This window comes from Ornithodoros turicata, chromosome 6, assembly GCF_037126465.1.
Source record: "Ornithodoros turicata isolate Travis chromosome 6, ASM3712646v1, whole genome shotgun sequence".
Classification (NCBI taxonomy): domain Eukaryota; kingdom Metazoa; phylum Arthropoda; class Arachnida; order Ixodida; family Argasidae; genus Ornithodoros; species Ornithodoros turicata.
The window spans coordinates 39,040,947-39,058,815 of NC_088206.1; positions in this window are offsets into that span (position 1 = coordinate 39,040,947).

Consider the following 17,869-nt stretch of genomic DNA (forward strand, 5'->3'; position numbering starts at 1 on the left):
CACTCCTCATAGCATATACCATTCGTGTTGGGAAAGCATGCTGAAGTTAGCTCAGGCAGTGCATCCAGAACTGTGAATCGGGTTCATAGGGAGCACCTGGTGAGAGGGACAGCAACAGTGTCCAGTAAAGACTCTCCAGGAATTTTGTGCAGGTTTGGGGGTCACACCTTTTAATAGTGTTGATGGAAAGCAGGGTGTGTGAAACACTGACTTCTGGTAGATGAATTCTTGTTATTTATAACCAGGTACCCATGTTCTAGTAATCTAGAAAAAGCCTTGGCTCTCTTAGAGGAAATTGCTAATGAATCTGAGTGTCTTTTGTGGAAACAGGTTGTAACTGCCTTTCTATCCACCCTTCTTAGTTGCCCTAGCAAAAGCAAATATGTAATGCTGTACACCGTATCTGATGCTAGCACACTAATTGCTTTGAGTGTTCTCAGGCTTCTGAAATGGAGCTACCTCGTACATACGCTGTGCCATGTCAGCAAGAACATAAATCAGACTGCCTTTACTTTTTAAATTGGCCCTTCAGTGCTTCATGTGACTGCTAGAATGGCACCCCCAAAACAATAGGCAACAAGAATGATTTCTGCAATGTATTGAGCTTTGTAAAACAACTTTATTTGAAAATATATTCCAAAAGCCGGGTGACAACCTCATAATGTAGCGTCCTTTACTGCAAACACCGCTGAACACAACAATAAAAACAGAGCGTAAACGTTTTGTCGCCTATCCGGGTGGCATCATCAGTACAACAGAGGCCAAAGATGAGCACATCAGCCTATCTAAGAGGGAATCTTACACATCCGATAGGGGGCCACGGTATGTATTACAGGCTGAAGCATCACGCCTGATAAAGCAGGATTCTAAGAACTTTCTAGGGTCCCATCGCTAGTCATGAGCAAAGGTTACTGCACCATCAAAATATATGTCCCTTAGGACAGCAGTGGTAGACTGATTCGGTCCTGTTTAGTTAAGCTAAGCATTAGTAGCCCTGGCAACTGGCTCTTTTAGTCTTGTCCCACGTCTTTTGTCTATCTCGCCAATGTAGGTTGCATCAGATTCTATGCACTCAACTTGATATGCACAGTCAAAATGCCTGATGGGCACAGTGCCCTCCAAATAGCGTATGAAATATATTGGATGAAAGGAATGCGGACCACCGATTTGACTCCTTTGATGTTGTTTTTGATGGTTCTCTGTTGGAGGGATGATGCCACCTGGATAGGCAAAGAAACGTTTACTCTCTTTATTCTTAATTGTTGTGTTAAGCCAGTGTTCTGAGTAAAGCATTTTACATTATGAACTTTGTTTGAATGATGATTAGTGGCGAGCTTCATACCCTGGGCCACTACTCTAACAATTGCTTGTGGTAGTGTGGCGAAATGGAATAACGAGCCTTGTAGACAATTTACTTGGCAATATATTTATTTCTCTCTCATAGATTGAAGAACCCAGTGTGGTGTTACATAACGGAGGGGCACGTAATTATACAAGACCGATCACCAAAAGGCCTTGCTTTTGACTAGATTAAAATGTGAAGCGATTGTAATATAACAAATGCTGCATGGTGGCGATATGATAGGTTCTCCTCACGAGTTGTCACCACAGTTACGGTTAGTTGAGAAACTGCATATCCAGGTAGCAGGATCAAATTTTAATTAGGCTACTTTGGCCAACACGCGAGCGTAGAGCACAGTGTCAAAAGCCCTTACAAAATAAAAAGAATACTACATCTACATGGACCCAGAAATCAAGACAGTTTGAAATGCTGTGAACGAATTCCACTACGTTAGTTTTGCCTGAATACCCTTTTCTAAAGCCATGCTGGAATTTAAAAAAAGAAATTGGCAGAGTCAACTTAGTTGACAACGTGGTAGTACATGATGTGCTCCATTAGTTTACAGGGAACCCTAAAAAGTGGAGCTGGTTAATAGATAGAAGGAGCATAGTTGTCACCTCTTCTGAAAACAGGAATAAGCTTGAGACCTATGTCCTCGACTCGCACACATACTAAGAACCTTTGACACAGATTAACGTATCTTCATTCCAGCTCTTTCACTTTCAGATGTTCATCTCTGTTGAGTGGTGTCATTCTTGTAATACAGATTGGAATTGAAATGCAGGTGCATAAGGGATGTTCTGAAAGAAAAGTGTTTGGTTTTAGTCCTCTTAATGTTTCTGAAAACGAAAACAAACTTCACGGTGACTATTCTTCTGAAATGAGCAATTCCAGGATGACAGCAAAAAAATATATCTTGCCATATCATTATATCCACCTGGCACTTCAATTGAATAATGGCAGTTGAAGATGACGATGATTCAATTTAATGACGCATAAGCAACTCGGGCTATAGTGTGCCAAAACCATGGTAAAACTGTGACTTGTTAAATATCAGACGATTATACTAAAATAATATACTTTGTTGGTTGGTAAATTGAGATATAGACAAAAACATGATATGATAAAAATAAGCAATTGAAGAAAAGGCAATTGTTGGCTTTGTGTGACTGATGTCGAGTTTGCCACACTACGTGTTGAATAATAATGTACGCTGATACGCTGTAGCATATAAAGTACAATCATACACACGCTCAATATGTGGTGGATATGTGAAACCAATATACACATACTTACATTTCAAACTTTCTTGAAAAAGGCAGTCCAAGTCTGTCGGATTTGCCAGACTCTACACAAAGCCAGTAAGCACAGTGTGGAATGACTGATTCATCTTTCGAAGGCAGAGGTGCAGCTACCACGACGCTTCGTCATCTCAATGCTTCGGAGCGGCATAGCCTAGTAAGAAGCCATCAGAAGGATCTCATAACGATAACTTGGTCGAAAAAGTGGAGGGTTCTGTGGGATATGTAAGAAAGCATACGCGTTACACAACAGCTACGAGAATGATCGACTGCACCTGCATGGTTTTCAGTACGTAGACTTGGAACTGAAAAATAAATGTGCTAACCTAGTTGATACTACTTTTCCGTCAGGACCACACGAGAGCACATTTGGTTTCTTTAGTTGAAGGTATCATCAGGTCCCCATGCTCCTTTGAGATGCAGCAGACAGAAGTTCGCTGAGGCGAGTGACTGCCGTTGCGGTTCATCGCTTCGCAGCAGATCAAGAACAGTACACCGCAACGATAGGTGAAACGTTCAGAATATGGTGACCAACTCCAACACCAACCCAATGACCCGAACAAAGAGGATGAACCGGGAGTCACACAAGTTCGAAGTTCGCAAGCTCGGCATACGGCATCCATTACAGCTGACCGGATACGGAAGCATATATCGAACGCCGTGTACAGATTGAAAAGAAAATCGTAGAAACTGTTGCAGGTGATAAATGCAGGGTATATTTTTCTTTTTGAGGCTCTGTAACAAAAACATATTAACGTAGAAATGCCATTTCATGAAGGAAATTGACAGATATTGCGTGACCACGTGACGCGTTTGAGCCAATTGTGGGTGTTGCGAGTGGCCCCCGTGTTGACGTCATCTTGATGGTGGACCGGGGTGGATATTCTATATAAACGTATGTTTTCTCGGTTTGACGCTAGGCGTGCTGCACTCGGATGAAGTCGAATGTTTAAAATTCGAGTTTAGAGAAACCGTGGGGTTTTAATGCGTGAATTTTCGCATGGAGAGTCCTTGTTGGGTGCCTTATCGACTACAGGTACGAAAGAGCTCCCACAGTTTCTGGTCAGAGTCCCTTTAAGAAAATATGTTCGCATTTAGCTGGGACACCCTGTTGTATGAGCAATATGGATGACTAGTTGAGCATAGTAAAATATTGTAAGAGCCCATTAGCCATTGAGTTATGCATCTCACAAACACACAAGTCAAGAAACCTAAAAACAAAAAAAAGTAACTTCTGATATGACATGAAAACCTGTTTCATTTTCGTGTGACGTTCGTGTGACGTTCCTCCCTCTCCCAGCGCTTAGCTGTTCGCCTTCGTAGGAGGCACGCCCTCATTGGTTGTTGTCCGCGTGACATCTACAGAGAGGGAAACACGGCACATACTCAGATTTGTCGTCTGCTGCCTGTGTTTTATCAAATTGTACGAGAACTACACCAGCAATTTGCATCAGATTTTCAGAATTATTGTCGGTGATGAACGAGAAGTCAAAAGGCGCTGTCGATCTAGGAGGATGCGACTGGCCCTTTAAGCAGTAGGAATAGATGTAGGAAAGTGTTGTGGATGTGAGCCCTCACAAAGCCCAGGGGACACAGGAACAATGGAGATGTGCTTACTGGGTAGTTTCATTTTAAATCGAACAACGTGTGAAAGTCGTATTTTTTAATTCGCCCAGAAAAAAATACATGTAAGAGGACAGTTCAAACGACGCAAATCGCGCCACGTGCGACGCTCGTGCGTGTAGTAGTTTCCGCGTAGGAGAGGGGGAAACTCTGAGGCTGCTTGAGCACGCTTTCTTCTGAACCGACTTTGACAGGATCTAGCACCGCTAATTTTATGTCTAGGAACTGGAGGTTTTTTATGATTATAGGCTGCACCATAGACACTGTCGACAGTTACTCACAGAAGTCTGAGAGCCACAGATTTTCTGTTAAAAAATGCCAAACTTGGCGTAAACGTTCAAAAAGGCCAAACTTTGTTACCAATTTTCTTCATGACGGAACGTCTGAGAACATCGAGCTTAGTGCCGTTCGATAGGACGTTGAAAGAGCTTTCGTGCTGTATAGAAGTCATTTTTCTCAGCCCAGTTGTTTCTGTGTTATTAACTTGAGAATCACACATGGTAGGCGAAAATTGCCAGTGTTGCATCTCAATTTTCTCAAAAATACCATCTTCGATTTCTTTGATTATTTTTCGAAAGGTGGCGTCACGTCTGTACGTTAGACGTCAAGTGAGACAATCTTTTATTTTTGCCTGAGAGACGCGCAGCGATTTTTTGTGTCAGGCAGGGTGCACGAGGCTGCGGCCTTGCGCGCCCCACCCACGAGCACGCGACCTTCAACCTCTTCTTTGCTATATTGTCCCGTTGACGGAGAAAGCAATGACCACACTGCGTGAGCTTGTTGTAGTGTCCCCGGAGCATCACTTTACGTTTACCCAATGGTCTCTCAGTTCCGTCAGGCTCATTCAAACCGTGGGAGAGTACATGAGTTGCCTGTGCGCCGAGAAGCCCCAGTTCGACGAACATACCGACAAAGCAGTGAGAAGAAACGAAGCGCTTCGTAGAGATCTTTATCCACTGGTAACATCTTAGCTTTTGTTTCAGGTTGCCACCAGTCCACCAGGAAGTGTGAAAGTCACATCCTTTTCATTGGTAAAAGAACGAAGAACGGAAGTTTCGAACAACGTAAAATGTGCCCATTGCGAGATCCCTGCAGGTGGTGGCTGCCACCATTGGATTAGCATCATCCGATAGCTGTACACATGTCCTTTCACATGATATAAGGTGAATGGGTTCAAGCGCATTGATGCCAGAAGGACTACTGAAGACCACACCGAGGGTTTAAGGTACCTACGGCTACCGGAAACGAGGGATTTTAGTTGTGCGTTGTTCTGTCGGAAATTTTGATTCCCACGGTGACACTGACACATCTCGGTGAGGGCGAACGTGTTATACTGGAGATGTCATCACAGCGGTCTTACGGGTTTTGACCGTCCCACCCGTCGTGGTTCCGAAATAACGCTACGGAGCATAAAACTAATTAAAGCGAGCATGCACACCTTCGGAACTATCACTTATTGCGCCCAAGTTAAGAGGCGACTGCAACCGCGCGACCACAAATTTGTATTCTCAGGTGTTGTAACTTTCTGTCCCCTGTGGCCGTAGTTCTGCCTTCTTAATATGAACTCGCACGACAGCCTCATAGCGTGCGTATGTGCATTGCCTCAAGCACATGTGCGGGAGAATAGTGAATATGCGCACGTGCGTGCGACTCCCATGAAAGCGCGTAATAGCAAGTTCAAGTCGCCCACGAAAGTATTGCCCTGCGTCTCCAAAGGAAAAAAATAAACATACGTACCATAAGTGCAAAATAAATACATAATGCAACACCTGGGCATTAAATTACAAAGCAGACTACGAAGCAAAACGCGCTCGTAAACATTCGAAGAGCGCCATTGTGTGGAAAAATCGCTCCGGGGGAAGGTAGCCCTACGTCTCAATCAAAAGGAGAAAAGGTACTTTACCAGCAGCGCAAAGTACCGGCATAATTCTGCCCCTGTTGAATAAATCGTGAAAAATATTCCGGCTTTTTAGAAATAATTAAGATCGAACATGCAAAATTTTCGCGTACCACTCGTGGTTTTGCGATACTAGGCGGACAAAGAATGCGCTTGAACCCAGTCACTTTATATCATGTGAAAGGTCATGTCTAAAGCTGTCGGATGATGCTAATTCAATGGTGGCAGCCACCACCTGCAGGGGTCTCGCAATGGGCACATTTTACGTTTTTCGAAACTTTCGGTTTTCGTTCTTTTACCAATGAAAAGGATGTGCCTTTCACACTGCCTGAGGGAGTGGCGGCAACCTGAAACAAAAGCTAAGATGTTACCAGTGGATAAAGATCTCTACGAAGTGCTTCGTTTCTTCTCACTGCTTTGTCGGTATGTTCGTCGAACTGGGGCTTTTTGTCAAGGGCGAACAGGCAACTCATGTGCTCTCCCACGGTTTGAATGAGCCTGACGGAACTGAGAGACCATTGGGTAAACGTAAAGTGATGCTCCGGGGACACTACAACAAGCTCACGCAGTGTGGTCATTGATTTCTCCGTCAACGAGGCACATATAGCAAAGAAGAGGTTGAAGGTCGCGTGCTCGTGGGTGGGGCGCGCAAGGCCGCAGCCTCGTGCACCCTGCCTGACAAAAAAAAATCGCTGCGCGTCTCTCAGCCAAAAATAAAAGATTGTCTCACTTGACGTCTAAAGTACAGACGTGACGCCACCTTTTGAAAAATAATCAAAGAAATCGAAGATGGCATTTTTGAGAAAATTGAGATGCAACATTGGCAATTTTAGCCTACCATGTGTGATTCTCAAGTTAATAACACAGAAACAACTGGGCTGAGAAAAATTAATTCTATACAGCACGAAAGCTCTTTCAACGTCCTATCGAATGGCACTAAGCTCGATGTTCTCAGACGTTCCGTCATGACGAAAATTGGTAACAAAGTTTGGCCTTTTTGAACGTTTCCGGCAAGTTTGGCATTTTTTAACAGAAAATCTGTGGCTCTCAGAGTTCTGTGGGTGGCTGTGGACAGTGTCTATGGTGCAGCCTATACTCACAAAAATGCTTCAGTTCCAAGACATAAAGTCAGCGGTGCTAGATCCCGTCAAAGTCGGTCCAGAAGAAAGCGCGCCCAAGCAGCCTCCGACTTTCCCCCTCTCCTACGCAGAAACTACTTCACGCACGAGCGTCGCACGTGGCGCGATTTGCGTCGTTTGAACTGTCCTCTAACATGTAGAAGGCTCATTCACAAGCCCAGCTTACCCAGCAAAGACCTATTCTGCAAGTCTTCTTTTGGCCAGATGCTCATCAGAAGCTCCTTCACAAAAATAGTCTTTCTGCTGGCACTGGACGCGCTCCCACACCTCCTTCTGAAGCTCGAGACCTTGGCCAATGTTAATCTAGGACCATTGAGAAGAATGCAAGAGAACATTTTATGTGAAATCAGAGTGCACATCTGAGTGCACAACAATTGGACCAGTGGTCCACTTTGGGGCACATTACTGTCTACAGTTAAATCCGAGCTGACTTGTGACAAGAAATATGTTAAAAATTTTTAGCTTTGGCAGTACCACCATTACTCAACCTCAAGGAAACAACCATCAAATCATGTAGCACTCTCATTTAGATCTGTATTTTGCATTTGAAAAAGTTGTAACCCAAATTAGAAGCAGGAGTGGGTAAGCGAGGGACTTTTGGACACTCCATGTCTGCCTTATGGGCACACGAAGGAAGCAAGTTAGAGCAAATGCAATAAGGAACCTATACAGCTGTCACATGGGCAGCCTTTATTAGCTGCTTTCAATGGATGTTGTTGGTAATTATGGGATGCTTCCTCGTACCATTTTGCTGCTGGCTGCACTTGGCGGTGGTGGCTCAGGAGTTCCCTCTCTGGGTAGCAGAAGCTCTAGTGCTGGCGCTTCAATACTGTCAAGTTCCAGTTTCTTGACAGGGTGAAGGGACTGTGATACGACCTGAAGGCCTATATAACAGATTACCTCTATTAAGTGTACCATAGCTGCAAAAAAAATTTGTTGGCCCCATATCTATATTTTCTCGTTAATTTGCAATACAGCCTCTTATGATTTTTTTCTCAGCTCACACCAGTACAGAACCAGCACTTATAAAGGCGTGCTGAATGAGCACACAAGTATTCTCTACGGCCACAATGAAAGCGAAACAGCACGATGAAAAGGATGCTCAGAGGCTCTGGAACATCTATGCAGAGAGTCAACCCAACCTTGAATCGAAAACCATTACAAACAGGTATTTTTGGGTGGACTGGAACTGCACGGAACCGAAAATTGGTGGTGTCATTTTGGAGCTGTACTGTTAAAAAAGAAACTGCTAAAATGTAACAGTTCACGCTAGCTGACACTGCATCCAGCTATTGGGTCCGAAAAGGGAGTTAATGCAAGACACTCACAGATTGCATTACTTTTCACATATTCAAAATAAAACTAACATATTCCCAGAACTTGTGTGGTTACAACGCTCTGTGGTTGACTAATTCAGCAGAGCTCTGTCCTTGGTGTTCTATATCACCTGATCTTCAGCTTGTGAATCAGTGGCACTGTCGAAAGCTACAGAAAAATAATTAGTTAGCATATGCAAACGAGCATCTTACAGACCAGCACGTGGCTGGCGTGTCGGAAGCTTATTTGCATAGTTATTAGTTATATCTAACTCATGAAATATCAGTGGGCCGCTTCAGGCGCCTTCATCACAGGAATAAGCAGCTTGATCGAGGGATGTTTCAGAGCAAAACTTGCCTCAACCTGTATGATTTTTCCAAGTAATAACGCATTTCAATCCACAAATTCTTGCACGATGTACTCTCTCGCAGGACTATACTGCATTGGACTACGGGCTTAAGGGGATGGGTCTGCACCTGGAGGTGTTGGAAGATAAGGAACAGCCACAAGATGGCCTTTACTCTGCACATGAATTTTGTAGACCAAGAAAAACACTGATAGTCGACACATTTATTTTAAGAAACAGTTCTCGATCAAGTTGTTCAATCTTGTGATAAAGCTGCCGGAAATGTCAGACTCGTGTTTCAAAAGTTTAAAAAGAATTTAATTCCTTAGAATATGCAAATAAACTTTTAACAGGCCAGCACGTAGCTGATGTATACGCATAGTTCACGAAATGTCCAGCAGGAGGACCTTCATGGTACACTCAGGATTAAATGATACTTTGAGGACATAAACTATGCAATTTAAATCAAATACATTAACATGCTGTACCGTCCTGTTCATCAAGCCTGCATAAGATCTTCTCTTGCAGAGCTATGTTGATCTTACGCAGGTTCTGAATTTCACTGTTCTTTTCATGAAGCCTGACTTCAAGGTCGCGTATGATGCTTTCCTCTCTTATGGTCCTTTCTGAGCATAAGGTTGCGTCGTCCTCCCCAGCTAGTGGCTTAGGCTGCTTTTTTTTTTGCTGCGCTTTGACGGTTCATGAGTTACTTCATTGATCTGCTGCTTTCGCTTTTCTAATATGTGCAGCAGGTCCTTCTTTCTGTGCCCATCTTTACTCGGGTGGGCGGGTGGCTGTAAAAGAAAACCTACTGTATTTTTTTTTAAAGAGAATGCTGTGGACCTACCTCTTGTTTTGTGTCTTCTTAACTTTCGCTTGTGTTTACGATGCGCCGGACGCTGACTCTCTTCCGATTCACTTTAGCCGCCACGTCTTCTGCTGACTGTGTAAAGCATTCCGGAAAGGATTACAGACTGAAATATAACCTGCAGAACGCCACGTTGCACTTGTGATAAGTCGCCTCACACAAGGGTGGGAGATGTCAAACAGGCGACAACCCACTTACGCCCGTTTGCAGCAACGAGTCTTCAGTCTTGAACAGAGTTTAGAGTCCACAAAACTTGGTTTGAAACACTCAGATTTGTTCAGAAAGGCTGGAAGCCTTGCCATTACACTAGTCGAACTGAACCGTGCGTAGCACATCGTTGACGATTAATCGCGAGTTTAGAAACCGTTAATCTCGGTTGAAGTCTGAGCTCGCGTTGGTGCAACACGGCGTAGTCAGCGTTATTGTAAACGATAAACACTACTTGAGCATGCCACGAATATGGCGCATGTGGTGGTGGGCCGCGCCGAGAACGCTCGGTGGATATGTCGGATTCAAGCAACCGAAATGCCACTCACCTCCTAACATCAATATACGCGCTCGGTAGTAGTCACAGCTGCCGTCAGTGTCGGTCCACTTCACGGAGTAGAACGTCGATGGAGAGAAGTCCTTTGTATGCCGCGGCTGGAAATCCTCGATGTCTTCGACATTCACAACGGCACCAGCTCACCAGCTCCGGTGGCGCAGCGGTAACGCGTGCGCTTGGAGACTGGGAGGTCCGCGGTTCGAATCCGCGGGCCGGCTGTGCCGTCTGGGGTTTTTCCTGGGTTTCCCTCAGATGTGTAATAGGCGTATGCCGGCACAGTTCCTCTGAAGTCGGCCCATGGACGCAGCTATCCTCCCCCCGAGCGGATTCCGCTCGGTCTTCCACTTCACCCTTTCCTCTCCTCCTCTCCACCACCTTTCCCTTCCCGAGAAACATGCCGCCTAATCAGGCAGGCAGACCTCTCGGGTTCCTCCCAACGACACTCCTCCTCCTCCTCACAACGGCACATTTTTTGTCGTCCTCATATCGGACGTAACCGTGCGTGATCATCGCAACGCCCTTCTTTGTGTGCAGGTTGCCAAAACTGCGTGAACACGCAATAAATATGACAACAGCAACTGACTACAATAGAAAATCGCTACTACTGTGTTCCCCGCGTCATAACAAAGGAAAATTAAGCGCGCGCGCGCGACGCCGGCCGAGTTGTGGCGCGCCTAGTTTCGCAGAAACTGTTGAGCAGAGAAACAAACATAATAAAAATACCATCATAATATTATTGGCTATTTTGTTCTTATTCGTTATGTTGGCTGTCCCGCATCAGCTATGGTCGAAGAACTATTAAAACGCGAAACATGGACATCATCATCATCGTCATTGGCGTTGTTGGTATGTGCCGTGTTGTCTGTCCCGTGCTACTGTTTTGAGTAGCCGCTGGGATTTATTATACGCTGAAGACGGGCCACGATGAATCCTCCAGAATAACGAAAAAAGCGAGGACATTATAAAAGCTATCTGAGTCAGCGGAGTTCCAGCTCCCGAGGTGTACTCGCCGCGCGCACCGGCAACAATGAGTAAGTGAAATTTGTTTTTTCTTTTTTTTTGCTTGCATCTTTACCTTTACACTGTTATATAAAAGAGTGCTCTTGTTGTTTCAGGAGGACTCTTCGAAGACCGCTATTCTTTCCGGAGGAACTGTGAGTGCACTAGAGGCTTCACTAGACCACGAATTTTCCACGTCGCGAGATTGTCGGCAGCACGATACCGGGGGTGCTTCGAACAAATTGACCTCGACAACAGATCCTGGTGCCGTCGAAGAGCCTTTTTTCAGCTACGAGTGGGACATTGACGACGAAAATTTCGCTCTAGACGTTACGACGCCCCAAGAGGAACCTTCAAGTGCATTCCTTAGCGAGAACGACAATGAACACGTAAGCAGCAGAGCACCTTACGCGTTATTGCGCGGGAAGCGCTGTTTTTCTTTTTTAGTGAAATATTACGTTTAAAATGCGTCAGTTGTTACTGAGAAGTCCACTTTTGCTTACTGTGCTCTTGTGCTGCTGTCCTTCCTTTTCCAGGAAATAAGTTCACCACTTCGAAGTGACGACGAGGACTTTCTAAGTGATCCCGAGATGCAAGAGCAAGGGTGAGTGGCCAGATATGCATGGGCCTAATACCAGATGTGCATGAAAGCTGAGGACAGTGTTACCACATTTTTGTTACAAAGTGCTCATTTTGCCAACATTATCATTTTGTTACGTACTTCAGCGAACAATATGACAGGGAAACACAGGAGAGAGTGGCAAATACCGTAGAAACATACATGTGGAGCGTTTCATTGCCGTCATGCAGTCGGGTAGAAACTGCGGTGTTGTACGAGATGCTACTGTAACCCTGTCACTCCCCAGTGCTTCAATGAAATCATATGGTCTGGCCATTGTATTCCTGTTTCAGTGCTGTGCAGCAGACCAGTGCCTTTGCCCGGTATTACCAAAGCAACACTTTTTCAGTAATTGCTGAAAATGTGTGTTGTCTGACATTCGGACAACCAGTACTAGTGCTTCTATTTTACAGAATGGAGTAAATGCAGGCTAGCTGGTGGATAAATTCCGTGATAGGCAAGCCTGAGCGATGGACATGACACATAAACATTGAGCCTTCGTGTTTGTGTTTGTTTACTTGCCTTGCCCATCGCTCAGGCTTGCCTATCATGCTTCTATTTGTGTCGAAATGGAAATGGTGACCAACTTTGTGTGATAATAGACGACACGAACAAGTGCAGCTGCAACACTAATTGAAACGTCTAGCCTATAATACTACACGCTTCTGTAGGAACCACCGGTTGGCTCTGCTCCTGGTGCATGGTTGAGAGTAGCACATAAGTTAAACTTTAAAACGACAAGTACGTTATAGTGCTTGATGCATGGGGCGCATTGCAATATTCCTGTAACTGCTGCTTGGCGAGTGTTCAGAGTATTCACAGGTCTTGACACATGCTTACGGACTGCGCAAAAAGTGCTTTTTTTCTCACGTAGCTGTGATGGTGTTTTGATGTTGTATGACAGAAGGGCGTGTGTTGTAGTGGGAGGGGGGAGTGTAGGGGAGTGCACGCCTCGGGAGGGGTGTCTGTACAACGTTCGTTCCTTCTTTAGCTTATTTGAGTGCATCTGCTTCATTACTAATCTTGATAGTGGCACTTTGGATGTCTAGAAGTATTTTTGCATGCGTTTTTTTTTGTTCTTACAGCTACCACAAGAACTACAAGGCGAGAAGTCCACTTCTGGCAACGATTCGTTCTTCTATGATTTTTTTTCAAGAACGCATGAATGAAAAAGTAGTTGTGTCAAGGGTAGTTGTGTCATATCCTGCTTATGGTCTTCAAGCATGCTTTGAAAAATAAATTATCCTTCACGGCACTGAAAACCATGATAGAAATGATAAATCCTTTCTTTGATCGCCCCATACTGCCACAGTCTCGCTACAAGATAACTCAGTTGCTCAGGCACAGTGGAACTTCCGTGACCTTCCGTTTCTTCTGTCCAGGGTGCTTCACGCCAATAAGCCAACTTGACACAAACTCATCTTTTCAGTGTCCAAACTGCCACTGTTCAGCTAACACGTCAACTCTCTCCAGTGTGCCATTTTTTTTTGTTATCTTGAATGTGGATTCACAATTGCAAAAGCTCTTCAGGAACTGCGACCTTCTTGACCTGACTCAACCACTGCCAGAAAGGACCATGTTCTGCACAGAAGGGACAACGGATTAGTTTTTCACTCAATACAGATGGGGTACCCCTTTTCAAATCAAGTGGCACTGCTATATGGCCTGTTCAACTTATTGTTAATGAATTACCTCCTCTCGAGAGTATGAACAAGCTGATCTTGGCAGCTCTGTGGTTTGGGAAGGAAACGCCAGATATGGCACTCTTCCAAAAGTGCCTTTGTTGATGACATGGACAGGCTAAGTACTGTGGGCTTCGATGTTGTGTACAAGGGGCAGCCTCAACATTTCAAAACTTACTGTGTGTGCAGTGCAGTAGACTCCGTGGCGCGGGCTCCCATGCAGGGGGTAACGCAGTTTAACGGTTACTTCGGGTGCAATTGGTGTTTGCAAAAAGGAGAGTGGGTTGGGGGTTCCATGAAGTATCCTGTTCAGACCACTGAGCCTACTGCACGTACCGAACAACAGATGCTTGACGATATGGAATTTGCAGTAAAGGAAGGAAAAAGCATCAGTAGTGTCAAAACTGCCTCGCCTTTGGTCAACCTTCGTCAGTTTCACATTGTGTATGCACATGCACTGTATTCTGCTGGGGGTTGGGCGTCAGTTTTTGGATGTGTGGCTTGACACGTCTAATTGTCCACATGCAATAGGTTGTGAACAAGACAGGGTTGATCAAAGGCTAATGGCATTACAACCTCCACGAGATGTCAGGGGCATGCAGAGGCCAACGAAAGAGCGCAGGTGGCGGAAAGCGAAAGAGCTGGAGAACTGGGTACCATTTTACAGCGTCCCTGTACTTGCGGAATTTTGAAGAAAGAATACTTACAGCACTGGGCGTGCTTAATAGAAGCCCTTCATATCATGCTGCAGGACAAAATAGCTGCCCCTGAACTTAGTGTTGCAGAAGCTCTTCTCGTTGAGTTCCATGTACGTGCCGAAATACTTTACGGGGCATCCTTTATGACCTACAATATGCACCAGCTCATACATATGGTGGACAGCATACGTCACTGGGGTCAACTCTGGGCCCACTCTGCATGTCCATTCGAGTCTGGGAATGGCATCCTTAAGGAATCTGTGAAGGCTGCTAATGGAATTCCCCATCAAGTCTGCAGATTACTTCAGATGCAAGAAGTTGTCGATGAACTGAGTGGGCCCACTGTTGACCCCAGAATATTTGAGTACTGCACGTTCCTTGATAAACCAGAGACTCAAAACAGCACCTGTTCGAGTGATGGCGTTCGATTTTTTGGAACTGTTCGTCCACATGTGCCGTCAGATAGAAGAGCTAGGGGTGTCACTGAGCTAGCAGTAAATTCCATGCAATACAGAAGAATGTGTCTGAATAGTTCGCTCTTAACTGACAGCAGCTATGCAGAGAAAAAGAGAAGCAACAGCTCAGTAGTTCGGTTACGTGACATGTCATTTGCAAGATTGGATTGTCTGCTTCATGCAACAAACTCAAAGGCTTATGTTATTGTTACGCGGCTTAAGTGAGCGCCCATCAAGTATCTAATAGTCACCCCAAGGCATCTGCTGAGGGTTACGGATGAAGAGCCTGATGCGTTTATTCTACCTGCAACAGATATTCATACAGTAGCTGTCTACATGAAACTGCGGAGTACATATGTTGCAGCAGTACCAAGCTCGTTCACATAACATTTTTGTGTGTATATGTAACATTTCGATGTTGGATTAAACCAGTTCCATTTTGTATGATGCATATGCTGTGAATATGTGCAAGCAGTGCGATGCATGCTAGTGTAAATTTTATCATGATGTCATTTGGAAGTATACTGTACAATGACCACAAGAAAAATTAAAACTTTGTTGCTATAATTTGGATCGTACTTGAATGTGTCTTACTTGTAGTGTAAGAGAAAGCTCTAGGAGCTTCCAATAATGAAATAACCGATAGTGAGAGGTTTCAAGATGACAAATGCGGAATGAATAGTGTCTGCCCTGATCAGATATGTCATCGTGCATGCACCTACTTAGTTTCCAAACACATGCGATTCGTTCATTACTTCATATCTGGTATATTTGTTGAACTACAGGCCAAGCGCATTCTTCCTGACATGCAACTAGAATTATGGAGTACACGCTGCTAACCATTTAACTTTTGTCATAGTTTATTGCTAGATAAAAAAGACCAATTCACAAAACATGAATTCTTCAATTACCAATTGGTATGAACCGTTGGCATTCTGAGATCCAGTTGGACATCCCATTGGAACGAAGGGTACCAATTGGATGTTGAATTGCCATGGCATTTCCCAATTGGTGCCTAAGAAACCAATTTGACCTTCCAATTGGTTTACAAACAATCAACTGGATCTTCCAATTGGTTTACAAAGTGCCAACTGGACAACCCAACTGGCAGTGAAGGATCCAATTGGTCCCCATTGGTTTTCATGCTCATCCAATTGAGTCCCATTGGGACCAATTCAATTTACCAGTTGGACCAGTTCATTATTTTTGACTGGGGCCTAAGGGAAAGTATCCATGACATGACTTCAGAACACACGACGTCAGTTTCATTCGCCTATTCGTAGTCCAAACCAGCGAATTTTTTTCTTGGACCGAAAACCGTTAAAACCGTTCGGTTTCCCTCCTGAGCGAAAAAAACGTATATGGTTTCGATTCCGTTCCAGTTCGCACCAAAATAGCGTTTTTTTTCGGTTTTCGGTTCGCTCCAACACCCTGGTTCATTATCATGTCAGCCCGGCTTCGGTACTTGCATTTTTCGCTGTTACTGAAGCCACACACTGCTAGTGAAACTGTTAGAGTTTCGCTGTTAGTGAAAATGTTGTGCAAGTATGTTTGTTTGCATATCATGGTTTCATGAGGTTTCATAGGTTTCATAATGTATTTTTTTATAGGTGCTTAGACTATCTTGAATGGGTGATATGAAAACAGTAGTAACCAATCCTACGAAACACCTATTCGCACATAAGCTTGACTGCAGCCCCCTGTAGTTCTCTGTGTGGTAAGGTGAAGCAGTTGTCTTCTGACGTGTTACTGTGTTGTTCTCAGTAGTAGAGACTAGACACTGACTGCCGCCAACACACAGCTCCTCTGGACACCATAAAATTAGCAAATTAGAGCTAATTACGACCCTCCACAGTAATCAGCACCCTCCAGGGAGTCACCACACTAACAGGGGAGTATGTAACTTGTTTCCAGAGCGCACTGTGTGTTGCCGGCAACCAGTGTCCATAAAAAAGAAAAAAAAAAACAGTTAGAAATGGAGTGGAGAGAAGGAGTTTACTTGAAGATCAACGACGCCATCTTGAAGAAAGCGGTCCGGTCGGCCGCTGACCATCGCTGGCACAGAGGCAGGTGACTACCGAGTTGCAAAGCATCGCACCAGGTGGCGCCAGCGTCCTTCTTGTGACCACCAGTTCTGGACATCCTGGGACGTCAGGTGTGACATCATCACGGCCCTTCTGGGCAGGTTAGGACAGCTCTGGACACGCAAGGTTGAAAAACACTCATAATCGAGGCAAAGGAATGCAAACTGTTGTGAAAACAAGAGTAAATATGCTAACAAGGGACACCATCAATAGCTAACAAGAGCAGGATTAGTTACACAACAAATCAGCCCACTGTCCACCCCAACAGCAGTCACAGGGAGCGCAGAACGATGCGTCTGCTCCATCCAACAGCCAGACACAGAACTGAATCATAATGCTTTTTCTCCTCTATAAAGTCATGCTTATGGAACCCCTGGCGGTTACTTTTTGAATTAATTTTATGACAAAATTATTAAGAATCACGCCAGCGCTACTCTCATTCCCAAGGCCAAGGCAGCTTTTGCGGAAGATAGAAAATGGCGGGAATGCCCGGTCAGGAACAACAACAACCAGCGCGACATGCACGGGCACGTCACTGCTAATCGCAAAGAAAGGGGAGACAAAGTTATCACGTGCGAAATAATTAGTTACACAACAAATTAGCCCACTGTCCACCACGACAGCAGTCACGAGGAGCGCAGAATGATGCGTCCATTCCATCCAACAGCCAGTCGCAGAACTGAATGGTAATGCTTTTTTCTCCTTTATAGGCTAGTTCCATCTCAAATCAAACAATCCGGTATACTTGATGTCTCGAATAAAGGGGAAAAATATATATGTTGAAGCCATCGGTGAGTTAGGAGAAATAAACACTTTCTGAGTTATCTGCGCAGTGCGGTTCGGGAAAACAGGAGAGGAGGAAAAAACTGCCCCTCAAAAGACGATGTCGCCGCGCGCAGGTTTGAGCCTTCCCTACAAGGCTATTTCTTGTCGCATTGTAGTAATTTCTTGATCT